Source organism: Ursus maritimus, unplaced genomic scaffold (genome assembly GCF_017311325.1).
Source record: "Ursus maritimus isolate PB19 unplaced genomic scaffold, ASM1731132v1 scaffold_9, whole genome shotgun sequence".
Taxonomy (NCBI): domain Eukaryota; kingdom Metazoa; phylum Chordata; class Mammalia; order Carnivora; family Ursidae; genus Ursus; species Ursus maritimus.
In genome coordinates this window covers 61,836-75,811 of record NW_024427107.1, presented here as the reverse complement: position 1 = coordinate 75,811, position 13,976 = coordinate 61,836, and the positions used below count along the sequence as shown (strand labels likewise).

General features: G+C 37.1%; 1 pseudogene; it reads right to left on the bottom strand.

Annotated features, from left to right (window-relative positions):
* Positions 1-9,123: 9,123 nt before the first annotated feature.
* LOC103680664 lies at positions 9,124-10,064 on the bottom strand (annotated as a pseudogene).
* Between the last annotated feature and the right edge of the window lie 3,912 nt (positions 10,065-13,976).

Genomic DNA, 13,976 nt, shown 5'->3' with positions numbered 1-13,976 from the left:
AAGCAGGTTCCAGCACAGAGTCCATGTGGGGCTCAAGCTGACAACCCTGAGATCGTGACCTGAGCCAAAATCAAGAGTCGGACGCTCAACCCACTGAGCCACCCAAGTGCCCCCTTTGTGCATCCCTTTATCACTATACTTACCTCATAACATGGAAACTATTCCTCTGTATCTCACAGAAAAGAGGTTCCTCAATGGCAGGGATGCTTTCTTATTTTTCTCTTTATCTTCAGTGCCTTGAACACTTTCTGGCACTTAGTAAATACTCGTAAGTATTGTTAAACTGAGCAAAACTAAAATATAAAGGATAAAATTAGACCAAAGCTCAAATATTAACCTCTCTCAGCGTCTCCCCAAAGGCCATTCATATCCATGACCCACAAACTCCCTTTCCTTCACCTGTGATGACAGATAGCATATGCTTTATGAAATACGCCTATAATCAGTCAGCTGCCTGATACATTATCCTTAAGCCCTTGTCTGAAGCAGAACAATTGCAAACCATGTAATCATCTATTTGATTTTAGGTGGGAAAAAATGTATATTAGTTAATAAAATCTTAATTTTTAAAATAAACAAATGATATTTGAAAACTCAAAATCTTACAGAATGACTCGATAGAAGAAAAATTATCAACTAATATTTTTAATTTTAAATAAGTTTTAATTGTATAGAAAGCACATGAGTCTATTCTCATTTTAAAAGTTAGAACACCACAGACAAGCCTTTTGTTCATAACCCTTAATCCAGGACCCCTGCCCTCTTCTCTAGGGGTAAATGACATGTGGTATGTATTCTTCCAGACTTTTTACATTTATATCTATTCACCTGTGTAAATACATATGACTTGAGTTAATTTCTTTTTTAGATATTTTTATAGATATTTCAGGGTATTGATCAAAGTCCAGACAGGAAGAGATGTCACATTCAAATGGGTGATTGAAGAGAGTTGACTACAGAAATCGTATATAGGAGTTTAGGCAGCCAACAAAGCCAACTTTTGTTGGTTATAGGAGCCAACAAAAGACTGTAAAGTCACCTAGGGCTGGCAAGAAAAGTGACCTTTTATCATTTCTGGGGGTACAGAAGGTGAGGAAGGAATGGTTTTTAAGACCACAAGTAAAATCTGTAGGTGGAGAGGAAGGTGACCCAATAGGAGCTGTGAAAATAACACAATTGCTTCCGTAACTTATCACAGGCCTATAATACATATTGTAGTGTAGGATGTTATTGTTCCAAGGAGTAGTGCCCCAACTAGCACTGTCACTGCACTCAGCAGGTCATTCCACTAATCTGTCACTGATGGAGCGTGCAGGAAGACTAATGAGCTCCATATGTGTGTAAGTGTACTTCATTTGCTATAAAACGTATCCCCTGGTAAGATGCAATGTTGTATAGATATCAGAGTAATGCCAAGACATTCTATAAATCTGCAAATGACTGGGCTGGCAAATACATTGAGGATATATCACTCAAGAGTTTGATCAGAGAAGTAGAACTACTATGAGTGATTTAAAAGAAGGAATTTCTCATAGGGATTAGACTTTATGCAATGTGGAATTCATTAAGCAGTCTAGGTAAGTATGTTACCACTGAATGTCATGCTGGGCCTGAAGCCCAGCAGTCTACAAGGGAAAATGGATAGGAAGTGAAGATGACCAATGACAGACTTGAACTGTGTCTCCCACTGTTTCTAATTTTGATGATGCAGGTGGCCTACTGAATAAACTGATACCCTTCATTATAAAGCTGCACTTGCACCTGGCCCAAGACTTAGAGGAACTGAAGATGGAGATCCAGTAGGAGCTAAAGGAGCTAGAAGCCCAAGCCGTTGTCCTATATCAGCAAGGTGAGCCAGCCACAGGTATGAGCTATAATGGTACTTGCCCTATACTGTCCTTCAGACCAAAGATGTCTACTGCTTCACTTCCATCTTTCAAATCTCACATAAACATTTCTTGTGGCAAACTCTAACATGGAAACATGCATGGAAGGGAATTCTGGAAACGTAGCTCTGGTTTAGCTAAATTGACAGAGGATGAAGCCATGAGAACAGACTAGCAAGGCAAATCCATTGTGAAATACATATCTATTTCTTGGGGCGCCTGGGTGACTCAGTTGGATAAGCATCCAACCCTCGATTTCAGCTCAGGTCATGATCTCAGGGTTGTGAGATTGAGCCCCGCATCTGACTCTGCGTTGGGCGTGGAGTCTGCTTAAGCTTGTCTTTCTCCCTCTCCATCTGCCCCTCCCCCACTCTCCTTCCTCTCTGGAAAAAAAATATATATATATATATACATATGGGTGCATATGTATACATGTGTGTATCCATATGTGTGTGTGTGTGTGTGTGTGTGTGTGTGTATATATATATACACACACACACATATATATATACTCCTGCTAGGATAAATCACTGCCTGATAAAAAGACATCCAGTGTAATCAGTGAGCTAGCTAATTCCCCCAGGGAATGGTGCCAAATTGGTTTCAGCCATTGACAGTTTGGGACTCAGCAATGGTAGTGAACAGATCCACTTTATTGAAGGAAAGTCCTTGGTAGTGAGCCCACGCATGGTTTCCATCCCTGTTACCATAACCACTTTGCACATGAGTCCAGTGAGCAAGCACTGGAGTGGTTAGGGGCAGAGGCTGACTGAAATTTAGTGAATGGGTATCTAATCCACATAATTAAGAGCCTTCTCTAAAATGGATGCCCTCTACTTTGCATTTACATGAAATTATCTTCATTGAGCACAGGATTTAATTAACCAAATCTAGCAGGCCATTTATAGCACTCCAAGTACTCATGTCAATACATTAATATCTGAATATAAGGTGAGTACGTGCATAAATAAACCCTACCTGACTTAGTCTCATATTTTGTCTTTTGCAGCCTAAGAATCTTAGAATTCACTCACATATATGTTCATCAGACTTTAGCCAATATTGGCAAGATCCTACATTATTCTACTACAACACTATGTATTATCAGAACAGTCCTTGTACTTCTCTCTTCAGAATATGTTGGGACCTAGCTCTTGTAATGGTTCTAAACACAACAGTTCCAGATAAAACCAAAAATATATTTTTATTCAAGGAAAGACTGGTTCATTCAGACTTCAATGAAGGTATTGCTCTGCCAGAAAAAAAGGGTAAGGAGTTGGGAGAGCAAGTGACTGTGACATTTGCTTGTATATGGTTTATAGCCTTGCCTTTCACTTGAACTTTACTCCATACAAGCACAAGCGATAATTTAAGTAAAAGTATATATCTTCTTGTCTGGGGGATATGTGCCACATAGGATCAAAGTCCAATGTGCCCCAGACAAGGAAGATAGACAGTTACTCCTCTATGTAAACTTTCCATTCCCAGAATCCCATGGTGAGGGGCTGTTTCCTGGGACTTCTCTTTATGCAAATAGTTATTTTAGGGTTCCACCAGGAAAAAAAAATGTCTCATTCAAGTAGAGTAAATGGGGAAACTATAATCAACAAGGGATAGGCAGTAATAAAGGAAATCAGCAAGGAATGTTAAAAGTATCCGGGATTTGTAACCACAGGGTGCTATTACTATCCCTAAAGCTGATAAACAATGGGAGGGAACACTACCATAAACCAGAGAAAGAGCTATAGTAATAGTATAAGGCCACCAACAAGATCTGAGGGCTTTAGTGGAGGAATGCAGTATTGTCAACACAAAGTTCGGAAGGGAGGAAGCTGAGGGTCTTAATACCCAGGTTTCACTCTTCATGTCCTCCAAATCTCTACAATAGCCTCCATTAACTCCACCCAAGCAGAAGTCAAAGGGCATAGCAACTGGTTGATTTAGTCTATAAAGTTCAGTTTACAGGGCACAGAGGAAAGTAGGCACAGTGAAAAATAGATATGGAAAGACAATTAGAGAATAGCCATCAGAACAGTTTAATGTTCTCCCATAAGTGAACATCTGGGTTTTCCCAATGTTGCTTTAAAAATTGTTATATGTGTTGTTATACATATGTCTGAGTGCTTCCAAAGGATATATAATGAGAAGTGGAATTTCTAGGAAATATTTTATGCAGTTTCATTTTTAATATATATTGTTAAATAGTCCCTTGACCACATGGAAGCCCCATGACCACAACTGTTTAATTAATGAACAGAAAGAATACATTCAGATTTGTAGTCATATGAGAGACACATCAGTTAGGACAAAGGATAATTACATTAGCAATGGACAGAGCTTATTGATGACTTCCTTTCTACTGTGTTGGTGGACTCATGACCCATAAAGAGTGGAACTACCGGATCAGAGGAGCCCTGGGTGTTATCATGATAGGGCTTGGATCCCTTATAAACCCAGAAAAAATGTGTCAACATCTTAGCCAATAAACCTACATTCTAACTTGGACCTTGTTTCCAGATTTTGAGACTGGTATCTTTATGCCACAAAGCTGAGGAAATTTCTACATTTGTCCCACACTATGTATGGGCTTTCAGCCCAGAGAATTTATTTAATTTGAATTTCCCTAATTAATAGTGAAGTTCAGCATTATTCATACTTTTTTATTTTAAATTTTTTAAATATCTTAAAATATGAACTGTTTATATGTCTTATATATTGAATGCTTGTATCAGGGTCCCACCAGGAGAAAATGCCATATTAAAATGGAATAAATGAGGAAAATCTAATTTAAAAATGTTTTGTAAATAAGAGGTAATCTGACTCTAGCTTTTTCCCTCGGGTTTGTCTCTTAAAAGATCTGAAGTGGTCACTGTGCCTCAGCTCATTTATAAAACACGGGCATTAGAATCATGGAATTGATAAAATCAAGATCTTAAGGATCATTTACAGTGAGATCCAGTCTGTCTTAGAAATAGATTCTATCAAAACCTGATTGGAACCAGTTTACCACCCTGTTGGTTCCCTCATTGGTATGTTATATAAGAACTGACAGTGTTCACTTTATATGAGTTATATTATTAACTTTTTGAAAATTGTTCTTTGACTGCTCTGAAGGTCCCATCAATATATCCAAGTGGACTCACTTTCTGGAGCCAATCAACTGTTTCCTAAGGAATGCTCCTCATAGGATATTTAAGCCAAGCATGTCTCTTCTTGGTTCACATAATGAATCACAACCAGCAGTAAAACATTACTTTCACTGACAATCTGATCTTTGTGTTGTTTTTCTGCTTTGATAGTTTTTTGTTTATTTTTGGTTCTTGGCCAAGTTTGGTTTCAATTCTGGTTTGCACAGGACTGATAGATTATTTCTCATTGGTTGCAACAGAGAATATGAATTTGGTTTCATGATCTGATTATTTGGTAATCTCTACTGGGATGGTAAGGACCTATTCTCTACCAGATGAGAGATGAAAGATAAAATTTGGTTTGTTGGGTGACTTTTTTTTTTAATCTGTCTCCATTTTTTCAGTTTGTCTTATTTCCATTGGATGTAGAATTTGTCTTGTTTCCATTGGAAACAGAATAAAAGTTTCTTTAGAGATCTAGTGTGAGATTTTGTGTACCAATCAATCTATACTTTTAATTTTTTGGTAAACCCAAGTCTTGATCAGTAGCTGAAATTCTAGAACTGACCTAGTAGTTTTATGTGTGACTGTGTTTCTGTAATTGAGGAACCTTTTCCTCTCATTCTACGAATGTGAAATATTTTCCTACTTCTAGGATATATTAATAAATATAAACCCTCCTAAAGGAGTTCTTTTAGTCTTGCCTTGTGGAGATTTATAAGTGCTGACTTAAATCTACTATTCCCCAAGTTTCGAAAAAATAAAGCCAGATTTCTACTGTTTTACATATGTGATGTTTTTCACAAAAAAAAAATCTCATAGAAATTATGGCTCAGGATGTTTTTCTATGGCTCAGAACACTTTTATGTGAGAATCCAAATACAAATAATTGAAATAAAAGTTTGAACACAGACTGGTTTGGTAGCATGTTTTATAAAATAGCTATAGGTCTGTTTGTGATTTTATCAGAATGGAGTATAAAGGAAATTTAAAATTATGGAAAATGTAAAATCAGGTGTTCAGTCATTTGGAAATACAATTCAGTTTTATAGTGAGTCTACTGAAATATAATTTCTAAGATCCTGACTTGTTTTAAGATTTTGATTTAGTGTTAATAAAGGAATTAGTAGATATTCACTGGATAATTTTTAAATGAGATCGAGTATTAAAACATTGTGTGTGTGTATATCACTTTACTCATACCTTTATAGGGTGTATCTTTGGATCATGTTAATAAATTTGTTTGTTTTTACTGCTCCAAGAATAAGAGACTCTTAATTATAGGAAACAAACTGAGGGTTGCTGGAGGGGAGGTGGATGAGGCAATGGGATAACTGGATGGTGGGCATTAAGGAGGGCTCTTAATGTAATGAGCAGTGGGTGTTATATGCAACTGATGAATCACTAAATTCCACTCCTGAAACTAATAATGCACTATATGTTAACTAAATTGAATTTAAATAAAAAATTTGTTAAATAATAATAATAATAATGTTTAATGCCATTAGGAAGGTGTAATTAGGATGTTTGTGACAACAGAGGAATATATTTTAAACATTCCTGAGCCACCTTAGTCTATTAACACAATAATATATGAGAGGCAATTCTTAATTACCCACCTTTAAGTTAACAGATCCATCTTTTTTTTTCACTTTTACATGTCCATTTATTAAACAAGAACTCCATCGTGACAATTTAAACAGTATTTATTAGCGATTAGTGTTGAGAAAATTATTTCCCTCTACATACAAAAATACAGATTTGAACACTATGAAAACAGGCAGGACAAGTACCATGAAAAATAGGTCCTTCAAAAGAAATAAAGGGACAAAACTGAAGGCAATGTGAGGCTTTGTCTGCTGTCAGGGACAAACCACCAGGAGCTAAGGCTTTGGGGCCCCAAAACCACTCCAAATGGATAGAGTCAAACCCAACACCAGGGTTTGAAAAGCCAGGATAGCCAACAACAGCATAAACCAGTGTGTGCCAAATGAGCATCACCTCAGAATGCCCCACAGCTGTGTCCCAACCAGTAAAGGAAATAAACTTTTAAGAAGCAAAATGTAATAGTTATTAAATTAACATTGCCCCCTGAAAGTGCCACCGGGCCAAGTACCAATGAATAATCACATTGGAGTTATTAGCCATCTGACTTGACTTCCTCTGTTAAAATAATTACATATTATGACCCTTCAAAAGGACAAAAAAGAAGCTACAATTTTGTTTCAATAAATCCATTCCTTCATTTTGCAACAGCTTAGCTAGTTTACTCGAGATTTTTCTTGACCAGACAGAACCTGCATCCTACAGGGATGGGAAAGCCAAAGGAACAGCTAGTGTTAGCTGAGTCTTGATTTCATCAAGCTCCTCACAGCAGGGAATCTATTTTGTCCAGACAGAAAACCAGAAAGGGTCACCAAGCCTGCCCCAGGCATCCATAAATCAATCTGAGATCTAAAGAGAAGGCCAGCTGGCAGAGGCTGCCTGTGCAGCCTGAACAGATCCATCTTCTTGACCAGACTTTAGTCAGGCTCCTCTGAGCTCTCTTTTCCACTAGCCCTCAACTCCACTAAGCCCCATCCTTGCTGGGCTTGCATAGACCAATTATAACTAGAATCCTATTAAGTCAGTTTAAAGAAAACCCCTCGCCTTTGATATCTGGTTCTTAAACACCTACTCTCAATATCTGATCATTCTGGCCTGCCTTTAGCAAGAATCCTATTAGGTCGGTTTAGCCAGAAGTCTCCCCTTAGTAATTTCTATCCACCAACCACCTCCCATCTGCTTTTTGGCTGTAAATCCACACTTGTTCTGCTGTATTGGATATGAAGCTTGATTCTATACAGAGGTTCCTTTTCCCCTATTGTAATAATTCTCAATTAAAGCCAGTTTTTCTCACTTAAACTACTGCTGTCAGATTCTGGGTTTTTTTTTTCTTTTTTTAATAGAGTGCTGTCTGTGAAACAAAAGTTAAGTTTCTTTGGTTAAAGTCATAAAATGGATGATTAAGACTGGTAAGAGAGGTAATTGCAAGGTAATAGGATCTGGTTTTGTTTATTCAGTGGGATAATGGACAGATTTATTCTGACATAAAATGTCTGGTTATTCCAGAATCTGAAAGAGGAAGACAAACTCCAATGTAGATAGAAAACTGTAGAAGATTCAGGAAGTAAATTCTACTTGCCTTGGTTTCATATATGTGTATATGTTTTTTTTAAATAATGAGAGTGAAAATAAACAATGATATATGTTAATATTTTGGCAGTTTGCAAAGCCCAGTTTTAATTACTTTATTTTTAAAAACAGAAATGCTTTATGACCAAATACTATATTTAAGCAAGACCAGAATTTGGTTTCCTCTCATTTACAATAACCTGAAATATTACCTTGGTATATTCATTCTCCTGTTGACTAAAGACAGTAAATGTTATTCTTTACCTTCTGTGTAATCATCCAAGTTAGCAGAGATTCTTTAGCTCCCCAGAATAACTTTTTTTTGTCTTATGCTGACTTTGTGTGCTCTATTATTTTTAAAATGTGGTTAATTGCCTATGAAAGAGCTGAAGTTCCTTCAGTTTATTTTGAATATATTTCACTCTGATTGATAGATAGATATACTATAACCATTCCCTTTCTAAGAACCTGTACTACCTGCACCACTGTTGCAGGGTGTTTTGTGTCTACCAAATATATGAGCCGAAATCCTAATCCCCAATACCTGTGAATGTGACCATGTTTGGAAATAGTCTTTGCAGACATAGTCAAGTAAAGATGAAGTCATACTGTATTAACGTAGACTGGGAGATACTTCATGTTCTGAAGGCCTCAAAGAAGTATGCCGTCTTATATTTCTAAAATTAGTTCATATAAATACTGCTCCTTAGGAATTTAGTCTTGAGATTACTATAATCATTGGTTTAAAAATACTTCCTGTGTAACTCTCTCTTTTCAAAAGTGAATGTCCCTCCCCCCTGAGTGAAAAACAAAATAGACCCAGTATCAGTTGTATATTCAAATCAAGAAAAGACAAATAAGAGCATTTTTCTAAGTTTGACCATCAGTAATGAACATCAGTAATCAACAAGGGCTCTTCACAGTACAGGCATCACTTAAGAGATCGTCCTGTAATTTACTAGCTGTCTGCATAGCCTCCTCATTGCCACCTTCATTTCTTGATTCCTGAATGTAGAGATGACCGGATTCAGGAAAGGAGTGAGAACAGCATCAAAGATGGCCAGAAACTTATCCAGGTGTATAGTGGGACTTGGCCATGTATAAAAAAAAAAATCAAAGGACCAAAGAGCAAGAATACCACAGTGATGTGAGCTGACAGTGTGGACAGAGCCTTGGATGAACCAGCTGAAGAGTGTTTCTGAACAGTGAGAATGATGGTGATGTAGGAAATGATCAGTATGAAGAAGGAGCCAACAGAGATGAGTCCACAATTGGCTGTGACCATAAACTCTAGTCGGTAGGTGTCTGTGCAGGCAAGTTTGATGAACCGAGGAAGGTCACAGTAAAAGCTGTCCAATACATTAGGACCACAGAAGGGTAAGCCTACCACAAAAGCCAGTTGAACCACAGAGTGGATAAGGCCAGTCATCCAGGCAGCCACTAAAAAGAAGATGCATGTTCTTGGGCTCATGATGGTCAGATAGTGCAGAGGCTTACATATGGCAACATATCTGTCAAAGGCCATGGCAATGAGCAGCACCATCTCCACACCACCAATGACGTGGATAAAGAAGATTTCAGTGATGCAGCCACCAGAGGAGATGACTTTATGCTTTCTGAAAAGGTCATAAATCATCTTGGGAGAAGTGACTGAAAAAACTCCCAGGTCAATGAAGGAAAGGTTGGCCAACAGGAAGTACATGGGAGAGTGCAAGTGAGGGTCAGAAGTCACACTGAGCATGATGAAGGAGTTTCCCATCATGTTTGCCACATAAAACGTGGAGGAGAACACAAAGAGGAGAAGTTGGATCTCCTAGGAGTTGGTGAGTCCCAGGAACACAAACTCTGACACCATGGAGTGATTCATTCCATCCATTGGCTTCGTTGGCACTGCTACCTGAGGAAGGACAATAGGAGAAAATGTAAATTATGATAATTATGTTAATAAACTGGGAGAGAGGTCAAAATTATGAAAGCCTGCTTCTACTGTAGAATTAGAACCGACCTGATATGCTCATGGCCTCTCAAACGTGATTACCCAGAAAAATTCGTGGCTGTCAGGTGGAGCTGCTCTCTACCACCAGGTTGTCTCTGCATTTGATACCCTCTGCTTCCTCTCAGGTTTGATGCCGTGATTACTCTTGAGGTGTAACAATAGTCAACATGAGCCCCAGTCCCGTAGAACTAATCACTATTGCAACCCTTTCCAAGTCCATAAGCCTTTATCTGGAAGACAGACCCTTCTTCTCTTCCATCCCAGTCCCCACCTCTGGGAGTATATTCATCTTTAATATTACTTAAATATTTACAATGTCTACAAAGTCTTGCTTTATTATTACTACCACTTTTTTTACTGTCCCTTGTTTATAATGGAGTATAGTCCTAACTCACCAACTCAACTATGAGCTTTTTGGAAGAAGGAATTATGACTTACTCATAGTTGGACTCCCTGAAGCAGTGGAAACTGTGGTCTGCAGAGTGGTGCAGGTCCATGCACATTATCAGGTCATATCATATTAGGTATAAAATTTGTGAGTGTTTAGAAATCTCTCTAGAAATTTAACATTACAGTGATGTCCAAGTTTCTGATTTTGCATTTACAAAAGTATTAGTCTATTGAAGTAAAAGGCTTAGGGGTGCCTGGCTGGCTCAGTCAGAAAAGCATACAACTCTTGATCTCAAGGTTGTGAGTTCAAGCTCTAAATTGGGTATAGAGATTACTTATATAAATAATTATTTTTTAAAAGAAAAAAAGTAAAACCTTAAACTTCAACACAAGTAAATTGAGCAACATTGCCTTAAGATACTTAACACCTGATGTGAAAAGCTTAAAACTATGAAAGGTATCATAATGTAGTGGAAATGATATTATGAAAATCTCTAAAAAAGAATCACAGAAACAGCATAGCTTAGTAGGAAGAATATGGGTTTTGGATTTTGATTTCCACAATTTATGCAAATGTTCAACCACTGATAGGTTGATCTTGGAAAAGTTACTTAAAGTCTTGAGCCTCAGTTAATTTATTTATGAAACTGTAATTAATAATTAATGTATCTTAGTCATATGGCTATATTAAGTATTCAGTAAATGTTAAGTTTACTTCTTTTCATTTCACTTGCCCATAATAGCACTCTACACAAGACATAATTAATGAATGAATAAGAAAACAAAATAGGTTAACCAATAGGGATCATCAAACTTCCATATCATAAAATATATTTCAATAAATAATTATTAATATAGTGGTCACATTCTCTTAGTAGAAGAAATTAAACTATCTTCCATAAGTTCGATTGATTTGCTCTCAAAGAACACTATTTCTTATTAGTACTTACCACAAAGGTAATTTATTATTTGTTCCATATATCGTTCCCAACTTGGCTTAAGCCCCATTAAGTTGTGGACCACATCTGTCTTGTTCAACCCAGGGTATCAAAAATTTAGAATCACTCCATGGGGCACCTTAGTTGCTCAGTCAGTTAAGCAACTGACTCCTGATTTTGGCTCAGGTCATGATCTCAGGATTATGAGATAGAGCTCAGCATCAGGCTCCACACTGGGCATGGAGCCTGCTTAAGGTTCTCTCTCTCCCAACCCCGCTGCCCTGTCCCTCTCAAAAAGAAAAAGAAAGAAAGAAAGAAAAGAAAGAAAGAAAGAAAGAAAGAAAGAAAGAAAGAAAGAAAGAAAAGAAAAGAAAAGAAAAGAAAAGAAAAGAAAAGAAAAGAAAAGAAAGGAAAAGAAAAGAAATTTGTAATCACTTCAGAAACATAACAAGGACAAATAAATATTAGCTGAAAGGGTGAATAAAATATATTTGCTTGGTTTAGAGAATGACCATGTGAGGAAAGACAGAAATCCAGGAAAGTGAAAATTTTGCCTGAAGGAAAGCCAAAAGTAGGAATAGAACTAAAAGGAAGTCTTCAATCTAGTCAAAGAGACTGAAATTAATGAGGTCAACTTCGGGACCTACTGATGAACTTTAGGAAATTCAGGAAAATCTCTAGTCATTATAGATCAGAAAATAAATATGCAAATATGTTAAATAACTTGACCAAAACCATAAATTTACTTAGTGTTAGAGCTTGTATTAGAACCCAGGTCTACAGACTCCAAGATCAGTCCTCTTTCCAATTCCCTACTTTCTTTCATTTATCTGTGACTTACTGAGGATACAGCCTGAACAAAAACATGTGGCAGGGTGATTGTAGAAAATTGTTGGAGGAAAGATGAGCCCCTTGTAGCTGATGACAGCTCTTTATCGACATGCTGGTAGCTGATGTCTTGGCCTCCATGATTAATCATCCCTGACAACTGTCCATCAACAAATTAATGTACTTCAGTGTCCTGGAAAACATGGGTGTTCTCAAAAGCATTTGTTCTTATTCTAATTGTTCAGGCAAATGCTCTCATTTAGAACAGATGGTTTTTTGGATGAACTCAATATAAAACGCTAGTTTAATCTGTTCTGCTCAATCTTTTCCTCCCTGGAGGGACTGAGACCCCTGAAGAGGGTCCAGCATGAGCTAACCACCTAGAAGCTGCCATTATGTTGCCTGCACTCAAGTTCTACCTCCTTCGTGAAATCATTCTTGACTCCATCAGCCTGAGTAGTTTTCAGTTTCTAGAGTTTCATTTTTTTTAAAGATTTTATTTATTTATTCGACAGAGATAGAGACAGCCAGCGAGAGAGGGAACACAAGCACGGGGAGTGGGAGAGGAAGAAGCAGGCTCCTAGCGGAAGAGCCTGATGTGGGGCTTGATCCCGGATTGCCGGGATCACACCCTGAGCCGAAGGCAGACGCTTAACCACTGTGCCACCCAGGCGCCCCTCTAGAGTTTCATTTTAACTCCCCAAATGAATTATAGGACTACTCTATCTATAATATGTCTCCATAACCTCCGCAGTGCCTAGAATAATGCTGGAGAACATAACAGGTCTTCAGTAAAAAGCCTGAGTTTCCCATTTGAGTACAAGTGTACTGAGGTTGATCATCAATCTCAGCGTGGATGCAGGGACTCCAGACTTTATCTAGGACTTCATATTAAATATAGGCTCTATTTATGATTGCATTGTTCTTTGAGTTCATCTCTTTTAACTCTTACATCTTATAACAATCATTTCTATATTTTTTAAAGAAGCTACAATGGAATAATGAAATGACTATAGTCTTCAATACCTGAAAAACCGTATTTCATATTCTGTCAGCTAGTAACTTGGTGACCTTGAGTAACATACATTTCATCTCTGGGTCCTTTTCCCATCTGCAAAATGGAGAAAATAGTGTCTTACAGAACTGAAAATTGAGAAAATGCATGTCACCAAATCTAGTTAATTCTCTTTAATGCTAGTTGGTAACAGAAATAACCTGTGTGTCCATAGTGAGGTCATATATAAGTAAATTTTTGTAAATTAATACAATGGGTTGAATTATTTGAGAAGTAAATGAATGAACAAGATATATATTTATCACCATGGAAAAATCTCAAAAAATATAATGTTGAATGAAAAAAATCAAATTGTAAAATCATACATGTAAACTGAAATAATTTTTGTAAATTCTGGAACACTCAATAAATATTACATATTATTAAATATAAATAAATATATAGGTAGTAGGAGTATGAAAGTTTGAATAAGAAGGATATCTATCCCACAACTTCAGAATAGTGTTTTTCCCTGTGGGGGAAAATGGAGGAATCTGACAACATGAGTGATTTCGATTTTTTTGTAATGATTTACTACTCAAGAAAGTCTGATAAAATGGCAGTTGTTTATTGTTAAATCTT